The following is a 20,575-nucleotide window of genomic DNA, read 5'->3' as shown; positions in this document are numbered from 1 at the left end:
TTGCAATTTGTGAGATATTGTTGACCTTTTGCGAGTTTGATGAACTCGCAGTTTTGGCACTTATCAAGAACAACATAATGACAAAATTTGAATTTTGGTTATTCTAATGGTAAATTTTTATATTTGTTTGCAATTACTTTCCATCCAAAAAACTTCAAGAAACAAAGTTTTCATTTTGTTATTGGAATAAACAACTTAATATACGCTTCTTTTGGATGACAAGGGAATAACTAATTTTGATATTGTTCTATTTTCAATAGTTGTTACGAGAAGGGTGGAAAAAAATCCGCGCCAAATCCGCGCGAGCTAAATTTGAATCCGCGCCAAATCCGCGCGATACTGGAAATAAATTCGCGCCAAATCCGCGAGAGCGTGAAGGTGTTTTTTTTTTTACTTCATGTTATTGAAGAAATTCATTAAATCCATTAAACTGGAATGGACTGCTGGATGAAGAATAAACTTTTGATTCGTAAATCAACGCAACTCATGCTTTCTGAAAGTGAGTTTGAAGACGTTTCGGCAAAACTATCGTTATTTTTTTTTCCAAAAACATTTCTTAAAGATCCATTGGGCGATTTTTGAAAAGAATTTTCTATACAAACAAAATCTCAGGAGAAACATCCCAAGAACTAGGTAGTGTATTCGTGGGAAAATATTTAAAAAAAAACTGTAGGAATTTTATAAGAAACTTAAAAAAATCTTTGAAATAAACAGAATGGAACTTTCTTGGCTTTCTTTAAGTATTACTGAATATTTTTGGAGACAGTAACCCGAACATTTTTTTAAAAAGATTTTTTGAAACCAGTATGAATTTGAGAAGGATACTCATGGAAAATTCTCATAAGATCATTTCGAACATTTTTTGAGTAATGTCTTAGTAGTTCTTGAATGAATCTTCAGTGAAAATTTTCCAAGGAGAATACTTGGCAAAACCTGAGAAAACGTCCCTTAAAATGAGTAATCTTATTTTATTTTTTTGATGCACAAGGGGATCATGGGGTCAAGTCTCCAATGCAAGTGCAAGAACTCACATCGTCCGTAGTACACCGTGGAATTTGGGAGTAGGTATTGCAACCTCTTCAGCCATGTGGCTTTAAAGTTTTGCGTGGCCTTAAGGATGAGGAAAGGTGGGAGATTGATTATGCGAATTGAGCTGTAAAAGAATGTGTTGTTAATTAAATTGTCGACGTTATTTACCTTTGCGTATTTTCACACAAAATGAACAAATTTGACGATCAAACACCATGTTCAGTGAACTAGCATAAACAGCTCTTCTTGTGATTCTTGATCTTGTGTCTTCAATATTGGAAGCTTGATTAATAATAATTTGAAAAAATAGAAGGATAAATTGTGTAACAACCTCCTTCCTTATGGAAATAGAAATCAAATGTATCAAAAACACAAAAAAGAGCCGTGACGCTTCTTCGTTTGATCACGAAAAGTATCGGTTCTTTTTGGCACCACGAGTGTGCATCTTTTTCTGTAGAGTAAAGATACATTTAAGCCCCGAGACCTGACAGCAATCAAGTTGATCACAAGGTTGTGCCTCTGCCCAGAGGAAAACGTCCCTTAAAATGGATAATCACTGGAAAAATCCTAGAAGGACAATGTTGACAATTTTCAAGATTTACTTGCTGGAGTCCTTTGAAATTCCTACAGGGGTTTCCTGGATTTTTTAGGAGTTTCTCCAAGAATTCCTGCAGTAATATATCCAGGAATGCCGACATAGATCCCCCAGAGTTTTTCGCCAAAGTTTTTACTAGCAGTTTCCTCTAGGATACCCTTCAAAAGATTTTTTCCCGAAATAATCTTTATCTAGAAATCTCTTCAAAATATATGGCTGGTGCCTTTCAAAATTGTACCAGTAACTCGAGCAGATTACTATTACCCCTTCGCCTTCCGATAAACGGATATCTTTCGGATATTACCACAGACAAACAGACGTAACACTCTTCAAAACGACTTGACTCATGCATTTAACGATCATTTCAAATTTCGTTTTCTTTGCGCGATCCACCCACCAGAGGTGCTAGTGCTCGATCGCTTTGACGTTTGCCAGTGTACACGTTGCTGAATGATGCAAATGAAAATTACAGGCACTTTGTTTAGTAGTGTGCGTGTTAGACAAATTTCAAATCAAAATCCATCATGGCCGACAGTGTGGAGCGCGGTTCTACCAACAGGTGACAGTGTGCTCATGAAAACGACACCGGGCAAAAGTTTTTGAGGAATTTCCTTTAAGAGTTACGTCTGTTTGTCTGTGATATTACATTCAAAGGAACACCGCCGCCGGCGGCGGACGATACGTTACGTCTGGGACGAATGTGCACTATGCAGTGGGCTCATACTTACGATAAAACGGAGCATAGTTAATTCCCAGAAAAGGCGCAATATAGCGACCGAAACGTCGGATGAAAGCTTAAGAATCCATTTTTTAGTTATTCCTCCAAAGACTGAACGCCATACCTCTCAACATAACCGACAGTCGAAATTCGAAGGAATTGCTAGAAACAAATTTGATTTTTTGAGAAACGAGAACTCGAAAGTTGAATAAAGATGCACATCATACCCGCAATTGAATTGGAAGAATCGTTGCACAATTTCTTCAAAGAAATATTTTGAAGAGCTGATGAAATTCGTAAACGATTGCCATAAACCAAAACGAAAACTTGTTCCAAATTCTTCCCTAGTAATATGTTAAGGTCAACATGACCCAGTCAGGCACGCTGAACGTACACTACGCTATCGTGGTGCAAAAATTCTAACACCCTAGGAGGGTTAAACAAATATTTACTTTTCATAATTTCTAATTCAAGTGCCGATAGTCATTCAAATATTTCGCTGTACACACTACAAAAATCATTTCCGCGCCAAATCCGCGCGAGGGCCAAATTCCATGGGTAAATCCGCGCCAAATCCGCGAAAATCGCGAAATCCGCGGAATTCGCGAAATCCGCGCTGTTGTAACAACCCTGAATAACTCAATAATGGTATATTTTTCAATTCTCAATCTTAATTTTTTTGTTCTTGGTTTGCCATTGTAATGTCAAAATTTGACATTTTTAAGTTATTTTGTCGAACAATGTCAGTTATTATTTTTGCCCTTTTGTCACTTATTTCAAACAAACCAATGACAAATTTTACCATTCAGTAATTCTTTTTGAATGGTAAAGCTTGCAATTGTTTTGTAATTCTTTTCTGCCCGGGAAGATACCATATGCAGATGAACTTTTTGAAGTAAAGCCACTTGGGCTACACTAGCTTTTATGCTGAAAATTAATCTGAGATTTCCTAGCCGTAGACAGGATTATACTCTTCACAAACACAGCACAAAAAGGAAACACCAATGACAAACCAAATCGGTGACAATTGAAAAAACGCTAATGGCGAAAACGCATTAAGCAAAACCATATAGGTAGTAACGTAGGCTAATTGACAACATTTGAATAATCCCGCCCTTATTTAGCCTAAGGTTTGAGACTTAAGAAGGGCAACTGATTATCTCGGAGAAACGCAAGGTCCTCTGCACCATTGCTCCGATTAGCGCAGTAAGGGCATAATACTGCGGAGGACTCCCTAATTCTCCACAGGCTCCGTTTGAGGTTAGGTTTTTATTATTCATCTATGAAGCGTGTCATGGAGAATAAAAACTTCGACCAATTTATCATACATTGGATTTATACTGTGCTTCTTCTATAACAGTAAGGGCAACAAAGGGTTGCCCTCAAGGAGGAGTCCTCTCACCATTAATGTGATCCTTAATTAAAGACGATCTTCTAAGAAGCTGGAGCGAAAGAGGGTTCGAAGTTGTGGGCTTGACAGACGATATAGTCATAATAGTGACAAAAAGGCATAACGAAACTGTTTCGGAAAGAATGCAAAGGGCCCTAAACTATGGTCATTCATGGTGTATTAAGGAGGGCCTTAGCATCAACCCGTCAAAAGTCGTAATTGTCCCTTTCACTAGGAGAAGAAAGATCAACCTAAAAGCTCTTCGGCTTGGAGGGATACAAATTCATCCTAGTGATCGAGTCAAATACTTAGGTTTGATACTGGATGCTAAACTGAACTGGAATGCTCAAATTGAGTCCGTGATCGGTAAGGCAACAAGTGCGTTTTGGTTATGCTCCAAAACTATTGGCAGAAAGTGGAGCTTGAAACCAAAAATGATAACGTGGATTTATACTGCCATAATCCGCCAAAAAGTGTCGTATGTTTCGTTTGTCTGATGGCCAAAAACAAAACAGGCTACCACGCAATCAAAGCTTGCGAAAATTCAACGTCCTGCGTCCATTACTGTTAAAGGAGCGATGCGCAGAAATCCATCAAAAGCTTTAGATGCGATTCTCAATCTGCTACCTTTGCACAAGTACGTGCAATTAGAAGCAAAAAAGGAATTGCTGAGACTTGAACGAGTTGAAAAGTTGCAACGGAAAAAGGTTTTGCGGAACACTACAAAAGCATTGTGCTTCCGATGGGTACCACAATGTAGATAACTGCTAGCTAATAGAAACCTACAAATGCGCATTTTATTTTCCGCATCGAGCCCCACATTTTGAAACTAGTGGGATACGAAAAATTAAATGGAACATTACAAATGCACAAAACACAAACATGCAACAGATAACATAAATTGTGCCCAGTTATCTAAATAGATAACGAAGTCCCATCCCAGGATGACGAGGTTTCATAATTGTTCTTGGTCCATCAGTCATCCTAGAATTGTATTTTGTTTGGCAGTTCGCCTATTAGTTCGCATCATCTGTTGCAGCATTCATAGCTTGTTTTTGTCTAGGAATTTCTAATCCTAAGGGGGCATCCCGATCTGAGCAACAACACAAGACCGTCTACAATTTGATGTCCGTGTTAGGGGACGGCTTGTGTGTTTTGTACTGGATCACTCCTAAAATGTTTGGAGCACTACAAATGCACATTAAATTTAGGGACAGTTTCACAAGCCAGAGTATAGCATACGATACAAAAAATACGGCTAAATGCAACCGTAACAAAGTTTATGCCACGTGATCTTGTAGGTCACCTGAGCATTTCACAATATGTACTTCCAAAATATGCCAGTAATGAAAATTATTAGACTGGATGAAACCTGATAAACCTGTGGAGAACCATGATGTTCCCTACAAGTTGTACGAAACAACTCGCGCAGATTGGGAAGTCAGAGGTCGCACTGCTTGTCAAAGGTTAATCAAATTCTTTACAGATAGATGGCTCAAAAGTTGGAATAAAAACACTAGTTTACAGAATTTTTGAACTCGGTTAACTGATGATCGTTTTTGGTGTAGAATCATGCCCTGAGTTCGAAAATGCGAAGGAAAAAAATTACAGTAGAGCGGAAATGTTTTCGAATTTCCATACAAGGTTGATGATTTGAAATCGATTTTTGTTCTATTTTTAAGCAACGTCGCTCACTTCACACATCTCATTCTCCGTAATCAATGCTCCGATTGAGCTGAATTTTTTACTGTAACTCGCCTACATATGATATGTCAAATAAACGCTGAGAAAGAATTTTTAAGTTGTATTTTTCTTATTGAAAAAAATACATTTCTTCATTTATTTTTGGAAATTTTGCTAAAATTTAAGGAGATCGTCCTCAAAACTCGCCAATATCTTGAATTTCATCAATCTGATGCAAAACCTGCATTCAGATGATCGAATGGTATTATATTCAGCTTTTATTTTATGGAAAAAGATTTAAAATTGGTTGATCAAAAAGGAAGATATTTGAGTTTTATTAAATTCCATATTTTAAAAAGTTGTAAAACTCGATATTGAGCTAAAATTCAAAAACTGCTCTACTTTAAATTTTTTGAAGCACAGTTTTGAAATCAGCGCTAAATTATGCTTCAAAAATTTTGTTCGTTGACAGAAGTTCACGACTTTCGTTTTATTTTGTAAACTAGTGAAACAGGAGCAGGAATCTACGGCCCTGGAATGCAGATTTCAGTGGCGATGGGACACTATCCTATGATGTTTCAAGCGGAGATTCTTGCTATTTTGAAATGCGCAAATATCTGCCTTGAGAGAAAATACAGATATGCAAATATTTGCATTTTCTCAGATTGTCAAGCTGCACTAAAAGAATTGTGCGCTTACAAATGTACTTCAAAACTTGTCTGGGAATGCATTCTTTCACTGCGCAGGTTGTGCCAAGGGAACTCAGTAAACTTATACTGGGTTCCAGGTCACTGTGGCATTGAAGGGAATGAAATGGCAGACGAGTTTGCTAAAAGTGGTTCCAATTTACAGTTTGCTGGCCCAGAACCATTCTTCGGTATATCAAACTGTGCAATATAAATGCTGGGCTGAGCAGAGGGTGACTGATGTCCAATTGGATGGATGTCAAAAATTGCAATCAGTCGAACGATTCTTCAAACGATTTATAACACCAAATGCTTATAAAACCATAAAGCTCTTAGAGCTCAACAAGAGAGCTCTATGTACATACATTGGCCTAGTAACTGGACACTGCCCGAGCAGCTACCACTTGAAAAATATTGGCCAGATTTAGAGTGATATCTGTTGTTTCTGTAATACGGAACTTTAAACCTCGGAACATCTGCTTTGCAGTTGTGGTGCTTTATGCACGCGCAGGCAAAGATTTCTAAATAGTTGTTGCTTGCAACACAACGAGATCTGGTCGGCAGAACCTGGTAAGGTCTTGGTGTTTAATAATTCCATTGCACCTGACAGGGAGACGACGCGCCGTGGCAGAAGCTGATTACTTGACATAGATGCGAATATCAAAACGGGACATGCCACAAAAGTTCAACTTATTGGACCAAGTGGCTTAATTTCCCCAACAAGGGAGGAAAAAACATGAAAAGTATTACAAGTTGTAGTTTACAACAATGATTGATCATCCCACTGTTCAGCACTGCTTAGAGTCCGTAAATATTCTGAAATCTCCGTGATGTACGAAGGTGCTGTCATTAACAAAGTTACTGAAAAGACCAAGGGTTTTCACATCGTTGAAGAAAGCCTCTTCGCATATCATCACGATGTCGATTTCAATATATTGACGGATTCTAGACGCTGCTGAACTACTTTTGTATGATCAATAATTGTTTCAGTGCCTTTTCATGTGGTGTTGTACTCATGACAATTTGTGTACGAAGTTAATCTGAATTGTATTACAACAAACCATCAAACATCCACAGAGAACGAGAACACTTTCTTCCTTGAAAACGACAAATTCTCACTTCCGCACAATTCCGACCACCCTACACAAAGCACTCATACACTCCCCCGGTCGAGCAATTCGATCGCAAACTCGATCTCCATGTTCTGCTGCTCGCTAGCTTGGCTCCGTTCGACGACGCGATCAGGTTCCACAGGTTTTTGACTTCTCTTTCACTCCCACTTCACCCATAAACTTGGCGGCACACAACAGCAGAAGCACTCCAGCTCACTGTACTACACACTACCCGTTCCCTTTAGCTATGCTATGTGCAGGTATATGTTGTCGGGCTTCACGCTTTCCTGGCTCTGCTGTTCCTTCGCCCAGAGCATTGCTCACCTCATAATATAGCAGCAACAGCAGCACTAAGTATGATGTTTATGTTTTGCGCCACAGACGACGACGACGACGACGACGATCACGACGGGTTCGACCGAAGTGAACGCATTAGAAGAAAGGTAGCACCGAAAACATACGGAGACCGTCTTCAAAGCTCCCTTCTGGGGTCTTCCACATAGCCAAGTACCCCGAATGGGTCCCAACAACAGAAAACTGTCCGTTTCGTACGCGCGTACCGTCGTCTCGGGGTTCGAGGAGAATAAAATTGTTCACATGAAACACAGTCCGTTAACGTAGGTACACACAGTCCCAAAACACACGACCGTCGGTTCCGAGACCAGCGGTATGTAGCTTCAACGTCCGTTCGGTGGAAATATTCGAATGATACTGCTGAATGCACCTCGCTCGCGCGATGAATGGAACTGGTTGACGGGGAGAGAGAGCGAAGCTATGAACGAACGAACGAACAGTGAAATGAACGAAGCCAGCCAGTGCGATTGTGATGGGGCTCACCACAACTGCTGCTGGAGAGCGAGCCGCTCCATGCCTGACCGGGCCACCCACCGCGGACGAGACAGTATACCTATACACTCGTACACACCTGGAGTATTACAGTGCTGGCTCTGTTTGTACGGATAAAGGGTTGATAAAGAGGTACCAAATAAAACATTTAGTCTAATCTTGGGTCTAATAAATATATGTACATATTAGGGTGGCCCACACTTATATGAAAAACAAAAATTTCAAAAAATGCCAAGTCTTACCTCCGAAATCAGTTGTTTCGGACTCCCAGAAGCTACGTTCAAAATTTGAGCAAAATCGGTTGAGCCTAAGGGGGCGCTCCAAACGCTTAAAGTTTGTATGGGAAAACTTGACCAAATGTATGCAGAAATTTTAAGTTTTCGAATTTTGCCGCTAGGTGGCGCTGTAAGCGTTCAAAAATCAAACCCTTCGGTATTATTGTAAGTGACTATATGCCAAACAACTTTGTCGAAGACCGCGAAGTGATCCGACGGCTGTGAAAAAAGTTATACCCTAGGAAAAGTGAGGCAAAGTATTGAGATTTCATTATTGATATTATTCCTTTAGAAATATTGGAAAAACAACAATAAAGTTTATCCTCACTTTACCTACGGCATAACTTTTTTCATCGACGTTAGATCTCTTCGCGGTCTTCGACAAAGTTGTTTGGCATATAGTCACCTACAATAATGCCAAAGGGTTTGATTATTGAACGCTTACAGCGCCACCTAGCGGCAAAAGTCGAAAACTTAAAATTTCTGCATACATTTGGCCAAGTTTTCCCATACAAACTTCAAGCGTTTGGAGCGCCTTCTTAGGCTTAACCGATTTTGCTCAAATTTTGAACGTAAGTTCTGGGAGTCCAAAACAACTGATTTTAGAGGTAAGACTAAGTGTGGGTCACCTTTATATGTATTCTTAAACTACTATAGCGTTAGGAGTGCGAGGAACATTGACGTAGCTAGGATTTTTTCTGGAGGGGGCCCAGGGGGAATCTATGACATTTCGTCGAAAGACATTTGGTCGAATGACGTTTGGTCGAATGGACATTTGGTCGAAACCTACATTATGGAGTAGGAAACATGTGACATTTAGTCGAACGGACAATTCGTCGAATTGACATCTGGTCGAAAGGCACTAATGGATGAAAAGACACTAGACCAGTCGATGACAAAAACCGCTAGATAAGAGTTATGTGCTTAGCAGGTAGTGCAGTCCGCGCACTGTTGTATTTCCAACTTCAGCTTGGTACGTTCCGAATACTCAATTAAGAGGAGCGTACCCAAAGTGGTAGCCCCTTGAGCGCCATGTAGGCAGAGCAGCCCCGGTAAGGGAGCCTGCTTTAAACCGTCACCTACCAGAAAAAGCGAAACTAGAGAAAACGGATTGATTTAACAGCAACAGACCAGGCAACGATTTAAGGATAACGATTGGAAAATCAAATCTTGGAACGTGAAAACTTTAATTCAACCCACACGTCTTGCGCACCTGGCTCGTGAACTGCAGAATACCGACGTTAATGAGGCTACGAAGACGTTAGCAGATCAGCGGAAAAAAAAACTTTCGTTGAACCTGCCATTGGAAAACTTTCATTTCGTTGCCAACAATATTGCTCTGCGGCTTATAGCATGCGCTGCTAGAGCAATGCAAATCAGCAGTACCTATGAGAATGTCCGAGTGATGATACTTGCTTGCAGATTGATACTACCATAACAGGATAACATGAAAAAAGTGACGCATTCAAACGCGTCCAAGTTTAAACTCGGCACGCTGCGATCAGAAATATTTGAAAATTTTTCAGTAGGAAGTTGAAACGCGTGCGAAAATGCCTGCATGATACCCTGGTATCCTCAAAACTGAAATGGATATATATCCGCCATTTTTTTCAAAGATTTGAATAATCTTGGGATTTGATTCAGAAACTTATCTTTTATTGTGAGCATATCCGGTTTGATTACCATGGTTTTCGAAAAATCCGGATTTTCAGGAACATATTCGGCATGTCAGCTACAACAATCATCAAAGATCATAAACCAATAGTCTTGTCCAATCAGTCTTGTCATCAGTCCATTGGTGGGCTATTCCGGAAAAAAAATCTCAACAAGTCATGGCCATGTACGACTCGTGCTGTAAAAATCTTCGTTCTGCACCTTGTTGCTTAAACTACTATTACGGATTTTCTGAAACTCCGGGTGTCCGGACCAGTTTATTTGCATAACATACCGATAGAGTGAGAACATATGAGTTCGGAGCTGAATCGGTATCTGAACGGACGTTCTTGAGCAGTAAGGTCTGACACGCAAGTTAAATTACTACTGCGTATTAATCAAAACATTGAAAGCATTTATATTATTTTCGACTCCTGTTCAGTTCAAGTGCAACACTACATGAAAGAACAGCCTTAGTTTAAAAGCAGGAAAAAATATCAGATGAAAAACCTTCAGCTGCAACATATGAACATAGTAAAATCAGGAAACTTGAATATATAAATCCCCAGAAAGTAAAACCACTCACTGATGAAAAAAATCAGCAGTTGGTACATGACGCTTGGAAATTAGTAACCTTGAAAGAGCAGCCTATGTTTGAAAGAAGGAAAAATATCTAAAAAAAGGCATCAGCTTATGAAGAACAGCTTGTGTTCAAAAAGAGAAATTTCTTCTGAAACATTCAGCAGTTGGTACAGCGTACAGGAAAACGATGTTGGAGTCAGTATGACCCAAACAGGCACGCTGAACGCGCATTACGCCATCGTGGGGCGAATAACCTAACATCCTAGGAGGGTTAATAAACGTATAAGAATAGCCTATGTTTTAAAGAAGGAAAAAAAAAAAGAGAAAAAGACAGCAGCTATAACATTCAAACATAGTAGAAATACGAAACTTGAAAGAATAGCCTATGTTCAAAAGAAGGAAAAATCATCGATAAAAAAAATCACAACCATAACGTACACTGTCAGCACAAATAAGAAACTTGAAAGAACAGCATATGTTGAAAAGAAGGAGAAACCTTTGATGGATAAGCCAGTATGTGCTACACAAAAACGCAATGAAATGATTAAACTTGAAAGAAGTGCCAATATTAAAGATAAGAATAAATCTTCGATGGAAAACTAACTACTTCACCAATGCCAACGAAAACTACATTGCAAAACAAGTTACCATAATAATAAAAATCCTTGAATGAAATATTTGCTGTTTAATGTTTGATATTATTAACATGATTAAACTGCTGTACGACTTAACGTCCATTCGACCAAACATACTTTCAACCAAATAAGTTCAGCAACAAATAAATTCAGATACCGAAATCTATAAAAAAAATTCCAATTAAATCTCTTTTCATCGGTAGTGCCTTTCGACCAGATGTCCATTCGACGAATGTCGATTAAATGTCATAAACTTCTTCTTCCAAAAAATGGGTTTCGACCAAATGTCCATTCGTCCAAATGTCCTTTCGACCAAACGTACTTTCGACCAAATGTCATTCGACCAAACGTCATTCGACCAAATGTCATTCGACCAAATGTCCTAAAGCCGCCCAGGGGAGCCTGACTTGATATGACTTGAAAGCGACATGGGCGCCCGATATGTGAATATGCAAATTGGCATTACAATTTTGAGGAATCGAAATGACTGTTTTAGATTTGTTCCTAGTTTCGTCCTCCAGGATTTTCTCCATAGGTCCATCTAGGGATTCCATCAGATATTTCTTCGGGGATTTGTCTTGGGTGGGATATCTTTATCGGTTCCTCCAGCGATTGTTACAGTGTTGTTTTCGAGATTTCCTTCAGGAATTCCTCCAGAGATTTCTTCAGGGATTTCTCCAAATATTGTTTCCAAAATTTCGTAAGAGATTGCTGCAACAATTCCATCTGGAATTATTCGAAGAATTTCTGCAAGAATGTCTTCCAGAATTTTTTTTTCAGAAAATTTTACCAGAGATTATTTAGAAAAATAATCTAGGGATTGCTTGACCATTTTGTACAAAAAGTCCTTTAGGTGTCCATCCAAGTATGTATTCCTTCAATAATTCATCCCGAAATTACAGCAGATATGGATTCCTGCTATTTGTTTATCCAGGGATCCCTACAGAAATTCTTCTGTGAATTTTCTAAGAATGCTCTCTTGAGATTCACGAAGGATTTCCTCATGTGGTTCTTTCAGGAACAATTTACAGGATTAATTTAAAAATGCTTTAAAGACCTCTTCTTGGGATTCCTTCTAAATTCCTTTTGGGGTTGCTTCAGGAACTCCTCCAGGGATTCCGTCAAGAATTGGTACAGGGATTCCTTCAGGAGTTCTCGAACGTATTTTTATTTAGGATTCTTTCAGAATTTCGCCTGGGATTTCTTCAGAAACTCTTCCTCAGAAATTGATCCTGAAATTTCTTCCAAAACTCTTCCTCAGAAATTGATCCTTGGATTTCTTCAGAAATTCTTCCTGGGATTCTTCCAACAATTCCTCAAGGTATTCCTTCTAAAATTCCCCCAGGAATTCTTCCAGGGTCCTCTGGGATTTTTTCCAGGATTCTTTTGGAAATTTTTCCAGGATTCCTCTGGGAATTCTTGCAGGGATTCCTTAAAAACTTCCAACAGGGATTCTTCTAGAAATTCCTCTAGAGATTCCTCTTGGGCTGCAAAACGGTGAATCGAAAAGGAGAGCGACCAACATAGCTCTGGTCCTCACAAGTTCCTACCTCATGCTTCCACGGGTCAAGCGATGACAAAGTCCGCCACCGCCAGCTAAGAGCTGTGTGCTTAGCTGGTACTGCAGCCTGGGCACTGTTGCACTTCTGACTTCAGATAGATTGAGAAGGTACGTCTCGAGCGTCTGTTCACCAAGGAGGTGCGGCTCAAACAGCGTTTGTTCTGGCATTCAGCGGCTGAGTATGAAATGCTCCTCCACCGGAAGCTATACCTAAGGTGGCAGCCCCACCACGGTGGATAGGGACCTTATGCCAACAACCTACTGTCTCCGAAACCCAAAAAAACGTTACAGAAACCGAAAATGAATTCGGCCCTCTGCACCACCGTGGGTGCCCAGGACAGAAAGTAAAGTAAGTATTCCTCTTAGAATTCCTGTAGAGATTCCTCCAGGTATTTCTCTTAAGATTTCTCAAGGAATTTCAGAGAATCCTCCAGGATGTCTCCAGAAATTTCTCCAGAGGTTCCTCCAGGCATTTCTACAGGAATTCCTCAATGAAATCCTTTATGGATTGATGTAGGAATTCCTCCAGGAATTCCTTTAGGATACCTCCATGCATTCCTCCATGAGTTGCTCCAGTGATAACTATAGGGATTCCTCGAGACATTCCTCTAGGATTTCATTGTGGGACCCAACCAGGAATACCTTTAATAATTCCATCAGGAATTGCACTAGGAATTATTTCAAAAAATCCTTTCGAAATAGAACCAGAGGTTCCTTTAAAAATCACCCTGGAATTCCTTCCGGAGATTCTCCAAGAATCCCTCCAGGAATTCCTGTATGTATTCCTCCTGAGGCTCCTGTAGGATTCCTTTCAAGGATTTTTCAGGAGTTCTCCAGGAAATCCTCCAGGGATTCTTCAAAAAATTCCCCCAAGAATTCCTCCCGGAATTTTTCCAGACATTATCATAGGTATTCTTCCAGGCATTCCTATAGAATTTCATCCAGGAATTTCTCCAAGGACTTCTCCAGGAATTCCACCAAGAATTCCTCCAGGAATTACCCCAGGAATTTCTTAGGGGAAATTCACGAGGGAATCATTCAGAAATTCGTTCATGAATTTCTTCATGAATTCCTCCAGGAATTTATCCAGGGATTCCTCTTAGAATTCTTCCAGGGTTTCCTACAAAAATTTATCCAGGATTTTTTCTCTCAGGGATTTCTCCAGAGATTCCTCCAGAAATTCCTCCAGGAATTTACCAAGAATACCTTCAGAGATTTCTCCAGGATTTTTTCCAGAATTCAGGAAATTTATTTTCTCCTCCTGAAATTCCTGTAGGAATTCCTCTAGGAATTTCTTCACAAATTTCTGCAGGGATTCCCTCCAGAATTGCTCTAGAGATTTATCTAAAAACTAAACCAGGAATTTCTCCAGGAATCCTCCAGGAAATTCTTCAGAAATTGACCCAGGAATTCCTTCGGAAATTCTTCAGCAATTCCTCTACGAATTTCTGCAGGAAATCCTTCAGAGATTCCTTCAGAAATTCGTTCAGAAATTTCTTCAGGAATTTTCCCAGGGATTCCTCCGGGAAATTTTCCAGGGTTTCCTTTAGGAATTATTCTTTCAAAGATTCCTCCAGGTATTATTTCACGGATTTCTCCAGGAATTTCATCAGCAATTCCTCCAGGAATTTACCAAGAATTCCTTCAGAGATTCCCCTAAAGATTATTCCAGAGATAGGGTATCGCGCTACTTGGGCGGTGGTTTTCTTCGTCTGTTATTTTCGTCTGTTTTCCACTGTAACTCGGTCAATTTTGAACCGATTGACTTGAAATTTTGTACACGGGTAGATACTATACCTATCTCACCGCATTCCAAGAATTGTGTCAATTGGTTCAAGATTGACTGAGTTATAGTGGAAAACAGACGAATATAGAAGCCACCGCCCAAGTAGCGCGATTCCCTATCTCCAGTATTTGCAGTATTACAATCATAAGATAGAATAATTGTTTAATTTGTTAAAAGTTTCTTATTTGTGCGTTCTTTGCGATGTATGTTTTATTTTACTTTGTACATAATTTTAATGCACATTTATAGGGTTCTAAAAAAAAGAGGCCCATGAGATGCAATCCTACTTTGATTGCCAACATTCAGGCCATTTCGGGCCGCGATTAAGTACTTGAGACGTAAACCTTTCCCTGCCACGGACTTCAAGTTGTTGATCTCAAGTGTCGAACCCCGAAACGGGATGCACGATTAGGATTAGTTTTCCTAGACAAAACCAAGCTATGAACATAGCAACAAATGCTGTGAACTAAAAGGCATACCGCCAAATAAAATACAATGCCAGGATGACTGATGGACCCAAACCAATAAAAGAAACCTCGTCATCCTGTGATCGGAAGGTGTTATCCATTTGGATAACAGGGCACATTTATGTTTTGTGTTGTGTTGCGTCAACTTGTGATGTCTCTTATTTGTGCATTTATAAGGTTCCACGTATCGTGATGTGTTAATCCTTTGGAAATAATTTATTTTCTTTTATTTTTGTAACAAATTCCTCCTGGGGATTCTGCCAGATCTGCCAGATTTTTTTCCAGAAGTTCCTCCAGAAATTCCTCCTGGTATTCCGACAGGAATTTGTGCATAAGTTCCTCCAGGCATTCCTCCTGAGTTTCCTCCAGAAATTGCTTCAGGGATTTTCCAAGAACTCTCCCAGATATTCTTCCAAGAACTTCTCCAGAAATTTCTCTAAGGATTCCTCCAGGAATTCCTCAAGGAGTTTCTTCAGAAATTTCTCCAGAGATTCTTCCTAGGAATCTTCTAGGGAGCATAGATTCCTTCAGGATTTCTTCCAGGGTTTGATCCAGGAATTTCTCCAGGGTTTCCTCCAGCTATTCCTGTAGAAATTCCTCCAGGAATCCCTTTAGAAATTCTTCCACGGATTCATCCAGGAATGGCTCACGGGATTTCTCTAAGAATTCTAAACAATTGTAAATATTCCACCAGGAATTCATTCAGGAAATGAATTCCTTCAGAAATTCCTCCAGTGATTTCTCCAGGAATCCCTAATTGGGGATTCCTCTAATTATTCATCTAGAAATTAATCTAAGAATTCCTTCGGGTATTCCTCAAGCGATTTCGTCAGAAATTTTTTCAGTCATTTCTCCCATAATTACTCTTCCTCGAAGAAATCATCCAGGAATTCCTCCAGGTATGCTTTCAGACATTCCTACAGGGTTTACTCCAGACACACATGGAGGAATTCCTCTGCGAATTTCGTCAGGAATTCTTTCAGGAATTTCTCCAGGAGTTCTTGCACGGATTGCCCAGGAATTCCTGTAGTGATTCTTTCAGAAATTCCTCTATGGATCTTTTAAAAAATTTATTCTGGGGTTCAGACAGAAATTTTAGAAATTACTTGAAGGATTTCTAGAGGAACTTCTCCAGCGATTTGTATTGGAATTCTTTAAGATAATTTTAGAGGGATGTAGGAGTCAGGAAATTCTCCAAGAAGTCGTCCAGGAATTCTTTCACAATTATTTTCATTAATATTAACGAGTTCATTCACAGATTTATTCAGCAATTTATCTATGAATTATTTCAAAAATACCCCCTGCTGTTCCTATGGTTTTTTTTTCAGAGTCACTGTTACTAACTTTTAACATATACATAAGTTCTTACTACTACACAGCTAGTTTAGATTACCGACTTCGGTAAAATTTTACTGGGTTTTTGAACTGCTGACTATTCGGTATTTTTTTTCAATTACCGAAGAGTATGTAAATTGAAAAGTTGATCATCTGTCAAATAATAACTGAGCTAGTCAGTAATTTTGTTGGGGAAATTTACTTACTTTCAGTTATTCATTTGTTTACAGCTGACTACCGAGTTTCCCAGTTTCACAATACTTGCCCATACCTCGCACTCCCTCGCATTTAGTGTTATTTAATCATTTTTGAATAGGTACATTGCGGATAGTCATGAATGCCGGCAAAATGATCGTCTTTTTAAATCTTTGTCAGCTCTTGGGAGGACAGTACAGAATCTGCGACGGATTTGCGAAAGTGGTTGAACAAAAATAGATCCGCGATGCTGCTGGTGCTAAAGTGTGTAAGGAAATCCATCTTTGAACCACACGGGAGAAGCCTCACATTGCAGAATCTTCCCTGATCTAGTTCCGCATAATAACCTTCTCCATTGATTCGTCGCAGAATATGTATTCCTTACCTGTGAGTTGACGGGATGATAAAAAGATCAAGTCTTCTGCTGCTATGGACGGCAAAATCGAGTACGATAAGAATTCTGCTGCTGCTGCTCCTGAAAAATTATGGTGAATGGATGTTTGACAGCTGCCCGTGAGAGCAGCAGTTTGTTTTCGTTTACATTGGCGAAAACTCGGTACAGGAGCAATGATTACTGAAAATCGGTAGTTGATTTCACTGACTTTTTCCCCCTTTTCGGTGTAATATGTAAATTACCGGGTAACAAGCGACTCAAATAACCGAACTCAGTAAAATGTAGAACACATTACTGAAGTTCGGTATCTCTTCAAACAAAAATGCTGATTTGTCGCCAAATCATTGTTTAACAGTTCGAGCTCAGTAAAAATAGTTACCGAACTCGTAATTCTTAAATAAGTGTGTACAGACATATGTATCTCCAGGAAATCCTTCAGGAATCCACCCAGAAAAAAATCTTTCGGGATTCTCTCAGGGTTTCTTCCCGGAATTTCTCTAGAAAATGCACTCCAAAATCCTGTGGGAATTTCTTCTTGAGGCAAGTTGTTAATAATGAAGCAATTTTTCTAAATCGGATTTCATACACATTTGGAGGAAGGATCAAGGTATCTTCTGATTGTTTGCGGAGAATGTTTTCATTTCTTTAACCTTCCGTAACTCGTGCGGTTGACTACCTGCGTCAGCACCACACTAATGCTGAGTACAAAAAGCGGGATTTTTTCAACGTGTTGCACAAAATACAACAGCGCGATCGCTCGAGGGTCAAAAACCATTTTTCCCAAATGTTGTTAAAAAATGGTTTCTGAAAAAATGAACACATTTTCCACCACGAAAAAAAAACAGATTAAACCTTGATCCTTCCTCTAAATGTGTATGAAAACCGATTTTGAAAATTTGCTTCGTTATTTAATAAAAAAAACACAAAAATTCAAAAAACAAGGAAATGCATTCAGTTTCGCCTTAAGGCACATGTAGAGTATGGATCAAGGTATCTTCTGAATTTTTATTGTAGTGGAAAATGTTTTTCGTTTTTGCAGAAACCATTTTTGAATGATATTCCACAAAAAAAATGGTTTTTGCAAAAATGGAAAACATTTTCCACCTCAAAAAAATTCAGAAGATACCTTGATCCATACTCTACATGTGCACGAAAACCGATTTTGAAAATATTGCTTCGTTATTTAATAAAAAATCAAAAACCAAAAAAATGAGAAATGCTTCCAGTTTCGCCTTAAGTAGTACAGATCTTGCATTACTTAACATAGGCAACCGCCCAACCTTCATGGTATCTGCTAAAGAGGAAGTTTTAGACATAACGCTTTGCTCTAGTAGAGCAATTGGCATGTGTCAGATGAAGAATCTTTATTTGACCATCGCTACATCTTTTTTGAACATTTAAATGTTAGGGGTAGGCGGGGCATTATGGACACCCGGGGCAGAATGGACACCCTCAATATTTTGAAATATGTGAACTTTTTTGAACTTTTAATGAATGGAGAATATAGTTCATTTGTCTAAAACGTAGTTTCAGGAAAGAAACATTCGAAATTAAAATTATACTTGATTTTACACGAAAAAGTTGCGTCCTCCGTTTTTTGTGCATGGAAATTATAATTTTCACACCATCTAAAATAAGATTTAGTGAATAATTTATTGCAGGTCGATTAAAACCTGATATTTCTAGAACACATGCAAGTAGTTTTGCTGTATCTACATGCTTAACATGTTTATATTTTCTTCTTTATTATATCAAAAATCAAGTTTGGAAATATCTTCTGCTGCCGGGGCAAAATGGACACTCACTTTTTTGAAAGAAGCGGCAAGGGAAAAATATAACCTAAATCACAAACCAACCAAATTCTTCGATTTCAGTATATTTTCGGTTAAATGTTCACTATAGTAGACATAGGGTGAAACAAATTGGTCAAAAAACGACAGCAGTGGAAAATAGTTGTTCTAGGCATAGCTGTACATGCCGACAAAAACGAAGCTTTATCCAAAACAGCCTGAATTTAAATTAACTGAACAAAAATGAACTAATTCGGCATATTATTCATCCATAATAGTTGTTTTGTAATGAAATGACTTTATAGGTGTAAATAATGTACGAAATTCGTAAAAGTCTCATGGTGTCCATATTGCCTTATGGGGGTGTCCATTCTGCCCCGTATGCTTGAAGACGGTCATGAAAAACTAACATTTTTCAAAACATTTTTTGTAGTGGATAAATCATTTTTATTCGTGAGCATTCTTATGCAATAGATGCTAAATAGCCTTTAAAAGGATACATGTATCAAAAAACTAAAATTTTTTGACATTTTGCCAGGTAAAGTTGGCAAAAACCTTAGGGTGTCCATATTGCCCCGCCTACCTCTACTTCGCAAACTTTGCGTTTCAGGAATCCCCGGTCAGCCAACTTTACCGATTTGGTTGCAGCCAAATTTCATGGATACTCACCATCAATTGACAGGAAACAATGTAGAAAAAGTTGGAACAGACGACGTTAGGCTGCTTCGAAGGTTTTCAGGTCGGCTCGCAAGGCCTACAGGAAAGCTCTCCGGTCTGCTGAACGATTCGGCTGGAAAAACCTTTGTACAAATGTTTCCAGTTTGAGTGAAGTCAGTCGGTTAAATAAAATACTTGCGAAATCTAAGGATTTCCGAGTGAACGAACTTCGTTTGCCAAATGGCGATCTGACTTCCTCTGATGAGGAAGTTCTGGAATGCTTATTCAGCACACACTTCCCTGGATGTGTCGATATTACATCTTCGGATGAACCTGATGTCTTTTCTTGTAGTTACGATTCTCTGGCTTCGGCTCGGAGTATTGTAAGTATATTGTAACTAGCTTTGCTCCTTTCAAATCTCCTGGGACAGATGGGATTTATCCTATTTTGCTTCAGCAGGACTTTGATCATTTCAAACATGTTTTGAAAAAAATATTTGTTTGCAGTTTTGCTACAGGGTATATCCTGGCGGGATATTACTGTCAAGTTCATTCCGAAAGTGGGTCGTGCGTCGTATTAAAAAGCAAAGAGTTTCAGACTTGTGAAATGCTTAGAACGCATTGTGGATCATCACATCCGTGATTTTCATCTGGCCAACGTGCCTCTTCATGTGAACCAACATGCTTACCAATCTGGAAAGTCGACTGTGACTCTTTTACACAAAGTTGTTTACGATATCGAGAAGGCATTCGCTAAAAAGCAATCCTGCTTGGGTGTTTTCTTAGATATCGAGGGTGCCTCTAACAACGTGCCTTTCGATGTCATATTGGAAGCCGCACGGGGTCATGGTATATCTCCAATGATTTCTAATTGGATTCATCAAATGCTCAAAAACCGACATCTCTTCGCGACATTGCGTCAACCGGAGATTAGGAAATTGAGTGATTACGGATGCCCTCAAGGGGGAGTCTTATCACCACTTTTGTGGAATCTCGTAGCAGATACGCTATTGAGGCAACTCAATAATAGCGGTTTTCCTACTTATGGTTTTGCCGACGACTACCTAACATTGTTAGTCGGTATGTGCATCAGCACCCTTTTCGACCTGATGCAAAACGCTCTTCAGGTAGTTGAGGGTTGGTGTCGCCAATATGGCCTTTCGGTAAATCCGAGTAAAACATCTAT

General features: G+C 39.2%; 1 long non-coding RNA gene across 2 annotated transcripts in view; it reads right to left on the bottom strand.

The window, feature by feature from the left end:
- Window positions 1–8,059, bottom strand: part of LOC134289574 (uncharacterized) — a 110,832-nt gene extending 102,773 nt beyond the window's left edge. For both annotated transcript variants that reach the window (XR_009998563.1, XR_009998564.1), the window contains exon 1: window positions 7,538–8,059. This is a non-coding gene — a long non-coding RNA (uncharacterized LOC134289574). The remainder of the gene's footprint in view (window positions 1–7,537) is intronic.
- Window positions 8,060–20,575: the final 12,516 nt, after the last annotated feature.

The sequence above is a fragment of the Aedes albopictus genome, chromosome 3, assembly GCF_035046485.1.
Source record: "Aedes albopictus strain Foshan chromosome 3, AalbF5, whole genome shotgun sequence".
NCBI lineage: Eukaryota > Metazoa > Arthropoda > Insecta > Diptera > Culicidae > Aedes > Aedes albopictus.
Note: the sequence above shows the minus strand (reverse complement) of the source record. Positions and strands in the feature narration are given on the sequence as shown.